This window comes from Harpia harpyja, chromosome 2, assembly GCF_026419915.1.
Source record: "Harpia harpyja isolate bHarHar1 chromosome 2, bHarHar1 primary haplotype, whole genome shotgun sequence".
Taxonomy (NCBI): Eukaryota; Metazoa; Chordata; class Aves; order Accipitriformes; family Accipitridae; genus Harpia; species Harpia harpyja.
The window spans coordinates 7,539,647-7,545,707 of record NC_068941.1 but is presented as its reverse complement, the minus strand read 5'-3'; the positions used below and the strand labels follow the sequence as shown (position 1 = coordinate 7,545,707).

At 40.9% G+C, this 6,061-nt stretch overlaps 1 long non-coding RNA gene across 1 annotated transcript; it reads right to left on the bottom strand.

The window, feature by feature from the left end:
* Window positions 1-295: 295 nt before the first annotated feature.
* On the bottom strand, window positions 296-5,520 carry LOC128154319 (uncharacterized). Its single transcript, XR_008239315.1, has 3 exons — window positions 4,656-5,520; window positions 4,101-4,180; window positions 296-2,509 (listed from the first exon to the last, which is right to left on the bottom strand). It is a non-coding gene; the product is annotated as an uncharacterized LOC128154319 (long non-coding RNA).
* Window positions 5,521-6,061: the final 541 nt, after the last annotated feature.

The following is a 6,061-nucleotide window of genomic DNA, read 5'->3' as shown; positions in this document are numbered from 1 at the left end:
AAGATCTAAGAAAGCACAGAGAATGACTGTTATATGTCGGACTGATTACCTAAAATAGGGCGAGCATCTGATTTTTTCATTTGCCAGAAGACATATGAAGTGGCACAAACACACTGCAATTATTGAGATGATCAAGGAAAAAAAAAAGCTCACTTCAGGTCAGTCATTCCGCATCAAACTATGAAGAAATGTTTCTTTCCCAGCTTTTAAACTATTTCAAATAAAACAAAACTTCATAATGAAATATCATAAATGGAAAATTGAAATGCTCATATGAAAGTGTCAGCATGAAACATTTTGATATTTCTAATTATTTGTTTTGACAGAAATTGGACAAAATCAATAAAATCAATCAGGATATGATGAAGAATAGAGCTAAAAGGGAAAATCTGTGCAGTTCGAGCCTTAAAAGCATTGAACTAGATCTAGCAACAGAGCAGAAAACAAGGCAGCTTGGAGAATGAGTAAGGAGAGTTTCCATGGCATATGATTGTATCAGAGGATAAAACTGCTTGATCTCTGCTCAATTTAAAGACAATTTAAAGTGAAGCGAATGGTGGCATTTGTCTCAGAAAAACTCAGCATGGCCAACACAGAAATGCAGAGGGCAACGGCAAGAACAGAGCCAAGAAAAAAACTACAGGGTCGATTGCTTCTCTGCAATACTCTGTATTTTTCACAGCACCTTTCAAAATAATGTTCTTAAACCTTCTCCTGCAGATCCACCACAAACAGTGATTTGAAAGAACATCAGCCTCCTTTGATCTCTGGTTACTGTTTTGGAAATCACATTTTTTGTCTCCTTTTTTCTTCAGGCCGTTTCTTACATTCTCATGAGTTTTCCTGTTCTCAGCCTGAATGTTTCCATTTCCTTTCATGTTGTCACCCTTTGTGCAGCAATATCAACTATTTTGCAGCCTCTGGAGTCCAATAAGCAACTCCTTACATGTGATGCACGATACAGTCACACAGCTCTAGGAGATCAAGGTGTTGAGGCTAAAAGCACTGCTACATGTGCACTCTTTGACCAGTAAAAAGGGCAAGTAAAATGCAATCTTCCTAGTGATTTAAGCACTTAACATTTTATTTTGCCTGTGGTTGGGCTCCAAGCACCTAAGTTGCCAGCAGTGGCTCAGCTGATGGCAGTAGCAGGTGAAGGTCTGGTTTGAAGGTGAAGGTCTGGTTTGAAGGTGAAGGCTGGGTAGGACACAGTCACAGCCACCCTCTCCTTCTTGTGCCTGCTGGGTGTCATAGCCCACCATGCCCAGTGGTGCAGCAACAATTGCCTATGGTCCACTCGTAAATCAGATGCCTGAAATGATGAGCATTAAAATAAGTACTCCACAAAATGGGAGAAGGGTGACAGAAGAGGTGTAACCTTCTAGGCTGTCGGACAATGAAAGATGACTTTAAAAAACTAGGAAAATACCACTGAGGCAAGCTTCCACTGTTATCTTAGTCATTTGCCCATAGTGCAAACCAGCATTTCTCAGCTGGTAAGAGCATATCTCCCTGGGAAGGCATGGCAAGGTACCTGCAGTGTCTCTGTGCCCAGGGAGCCAAGCACCTCCCAGGATACGCACCACCGTGACGACTGGTCCAGCCTAACAGCTCCCTGCCACAGCAAGGTACACCTTTGGCTGGGTCAGTGACCTAACTTGTTCCCCGAGAGGCAAACACCAAAGCAGGTGAATGACTGCTGCTAGAAAGATGGGGAAAAAAAGGACCGCCTGTGACTTTCAGCTGGGCCCTCAGCACCGGGGGGTCAAGCCTGCAGAAGGGAGAGATTTAAGCAGCTGCTTTTGCTCCTCCGCACCCGGGATGCGACCATCGTGGGAGGGAGAAGGGGTGCCTGCGGCAGAGGTGCAGCACTAGTGCTTCACTCCCTATCCCTGGCCAGCAACAGGCAGGGAAGTTAGGAGGAAGACGGGCTCGGAGATACAAATGGAAATGTAGTGGCTAACAAACCACCTAAAAATGCCACCAACCAGGGATCTAAGAACCATAGGCTTAGTTACACAGAAAAAGAGAAAACAGAGGCATAGATAGAGTTTTTCCATGGGTTCAATAAAAAAGTAGTTGTGTAATCCCTATAATAATCAGAGGAAGAGCATCAGCACTGGAAATTCAGCTATATGGAGAGGAATGCTGAATCTTATGATATTGCTTCTGGGTAAATTCTGGATGCCCAAGAGAGTTCTTCCTTGGTTATCTGTATATCCCACGTTTGCAGTGATTATGGGAAAAATGTGATTTTCAAAAGCCTCCATTGTTCTGTACTAGCATCTTCAGTGCCTCCTTGTTCTTCTCTTGGTTTCCCACAAGTTAGTTCAGAGAAGCAGCACTGTCTGCTCAAGGAATGGGGTATCAAGTGTTAAGTGTGCAGGAAGCACATAGATAACAGGCAATAAAAATGTCATTGTCCAGAAGACTACTTTAAGATGCAATTTTACTATTTTCTTGTATATTCACCTACAGATGCAGTCATCATGTTTACTGGCTCAGGTTTCTGGAAAGAAAACACAAGCAGGACAAGACACCTTAATTTTCCAGTCAAAGGTACAACATTAGAGTAACACTTTTTTTTTTGCTTGAAAAGGAACAACTCTCCTACCAGGACCAATCAGACAGTAGCGAGGAATTAAAATCTGTGGTCTTCTACTGATGTTTCAATGTAGAAATTACTGAAAATTATTACAATGAATCTTGCAGTCATCCCTCTGAAATTAATTGACAGTGGGTGATCACACTTTCTATCTTTGCTCACACAGAAGTCTTTGACTAATCTTTTCAGACAGATTTTTATACTCCCACAAATGCATCGAGTAGTTATTTTCACACAAGTAGTCATTTCAATTACAGTTCTGCAACAAAGTTTGTTTTGTACCTTGAATGTTCTTTTTCTTCTCCTTTGTCTTCTTTTCAGAGGTCTTTGCTCATTTTTAATATGTTTCCATAGGTTCACTTACAGGGAATGGTGTATATGCTTCTGGGAACTTGCTTGCCAGGGGCAAAATTGTTGCTGGTGAAAACTCAAGGTTTGGGCAGTCATTGCTCATGACAGTGAAGGGAACAGGATTTGCCAATATTAGAGGCTCGAGTATCCTGTATTGCTACAGCTCAGCTTTCTGGGGAGTTACAGGATGGTAGGTACTCACCAAAGCGGAAGGGAGAAGAGAAAGGGAAGGAATGAAGGCTAATGCAGATGGGTCCGTGACTCTCCTGGTTCCAATTTGGCAATGCAGACATGGATTTGTTTCTGCTACACCTACATAGCATACCAAAGCCCAGAAACTTACTCTCCCTCCCTTCTTCCAATTCCAGCTGTGCGTACCTGCCATATCCATTGCACCAACATTAGCACATTTCACCCCTCAATAAACTGAATGAATTCACTAAACGTAGCATAAAACTCAACTACGAAAGAAAAAAGCATGTAATTGATCTAATGTTCAATTACATTTTTCTGTGATTGCAACTGCTTCTGCCGCAGCTGCCTCTTTGTCCTACCTTTAGATTCACTAGTCTTGGATTTACCTTACATGTAAGCTTATTTGTTTATTTAGACCACCTGAAAGATACTTCTGGTTACGCTAAATGGTGCCAGTACCATGGTTTATTCTAAATAACTTTACTTAGTTGTTTGGATTTTTTCAATCAAATTCTCACTTGGAAGTTTTTTATTTTATAATGTTTATGTCATTTCCCACAGTTAATTTCTCTATTTGTCTCCACACTTGAGAAATGCTTTCCTCTCACTGCTAACTCCCCGTATTTAATTTTAATTTCCTTCTTAGACCTTAATCGTAATTAAGAATATCTTGATTCTTCTCCCTTTTTGAGGTCAAAACAGGCTCACAGTACATCTTAAAACATTTCCATTATTGTTTCCACTGAATGCAAGGAAAATATGTTGACTTCATTAAAAAAAGAATAAAATTAAACCAGAGATTATTTTCATAAATTAGATGTACAGATTTCACAGCTTAGAAACAAGGATGTCAAACGTGTCCAGCTTATACAGCCTCCTACACAGAAACCACAAGGTTTCAACGATAAGTCACTGAAACCACAGCATTCAGCTTTTTATCCAAGACTACCTTTACCAAACGGGTGCTGCTGCTTCAGTGCGATGACTGATCACACAATAGTTTTTCCAAGGTTCGCTTAAGGTGCTGACCTGTGAAAAAAAATGAAACTCATTATGCAAAACAACTGTGCTATATAGCTTTTCAAATCTGTATGTGTGCGTATATAAAAGATACATCTGTAGGCACAGGCACACACATTTGTATCTGTTATATATGTCTAGTTATAGAAGAAGACAGAGAGACGTCTGAAAAAAAATTTTACTGAGAAAAGCTGTTTTTTCAAAGATACTACATTAAAGTTTTATCTGTTAAGGACAGTATGAGCTAGTCACCTCAGAGCATTCCCTAACCTGCTGTAAACAATTAAATAGCAGATTTATTTAAGTGTAAAGTCATAACAAAGTGCATCATATTCACAGAGTAATTCATATATGAAAAACAGAATAGTTAATATTCCTATTTAAGATAATTCTATACTGGTATAGTTAAATCCACATCAGAGATTGTATTAGTGTTACTGCCTGAAAGGTAAGAACAAATCTTGCCTGAGTGATAATATTATACCTGCAAGACTCTCAAAATGTAGACCAGGCTGCAGAGTAAAGACTTTTCCCTAAATCCTGTTCCTTAAAATGATTCTGCCAGAAATTGCATTTCAGCCACAGCTGAAGGGCTGAACGCTGTTTGCACTGGCACCAAATTGCTGTTCCTGGAATGATGCTGCTGAGCGATACCTTCTGGCCCCCTCAGCCTTGTGTGCTAAGGAGGTACTTGTTGTGTAGTCGATCCACAGTTTTGATCAGTAGTAAAGCCAGTAGAAGAGGAGTTTCTGACTAATAGCAACTCATTGCTATTTGCAAATCTGGCAGTTGTGCTAAGGAGAAAGTAGAGTTGACAGTGAAATGATTCCAGTCAAAACAAAGCAAAAGAAACAAACTCTCAAGGCCTTTGCAAGAGGAATTTTTCACCTGGATCATTTTCATGACCCAAGCTGCTTTAACAGAGGCTCCTCAGACTGCAATAAACTGTGATGCAGAGATACAGCAGAGTGGCAGTGACCTGAAGTAGAAAGTTCTTTAAACAGCTTTGCTGCTGAAGAAAGCACTTGTATTACTACATCCTGAGACCTACAGAGGTGGCTTCTGCCTCAGCCTTCCCTTTGCTTACGCAGCATGACACCAGAGCCTCTTCTATGCTGCAGGAGCTGAAGTACAAGCAGCATCTGATGGCTGATGCAGTGGTTTGCAGCACACATAACGGCAGCGCACAGGAGAAGTTGAGGAGTTGGTCTACAAGCAGGTACTTGGGAGTCGCTCCAAGGGGAGGCAGACCACATCCTCCAGTGCAATCTCAGGCTGCTCCTCTGTCTTCACTATTTCTTGCTGGGCCACAGAGATGCCTCAGTGTGGTATGACATGACACTGTTCCGGGGCCTGGGAAGACAAAAAAAAAAAAGGTCAGGAGAACAATGTGAATGAGTTTATAGAACTTAAAACCGACAATATAATTAAAAAAATAATTCTAATAGAAACTGTGTATACACAGTAAACATATACACATGTAGGAAGAAGGGTACAATCTGTAGTATTTTGGTAGTACCTGAGAACCAGAAAGTGAAACTAGTTAGAAATAAAAGTGGTATTCAGTCATCTGCTTCTACCAATACATGCCAAAAAGTAAAGCACAATAAAAAGTGAAAAACTGCACTTTAAAGATAACTTTATGTAGTGATCTTTAAATCGGGGTAGATTTGCTGGAGAGGAGGGAAGAGAGGCCATAGCCCCTCAGTGGCTGCACCCTGTATTTTGCTCTAGACTATGTAAGAGGGGGACAATCGTACTGCTGCGGAGATCCCACACCAGCACAGCAGCCTTGCCAAAATCCCGAGAGTGACTTCCAAAAGAATCTGTAACATCAAACCTTTAATTCTGATACTGAAACACAAGCTGTAGTGTCATGCTGATCACCAT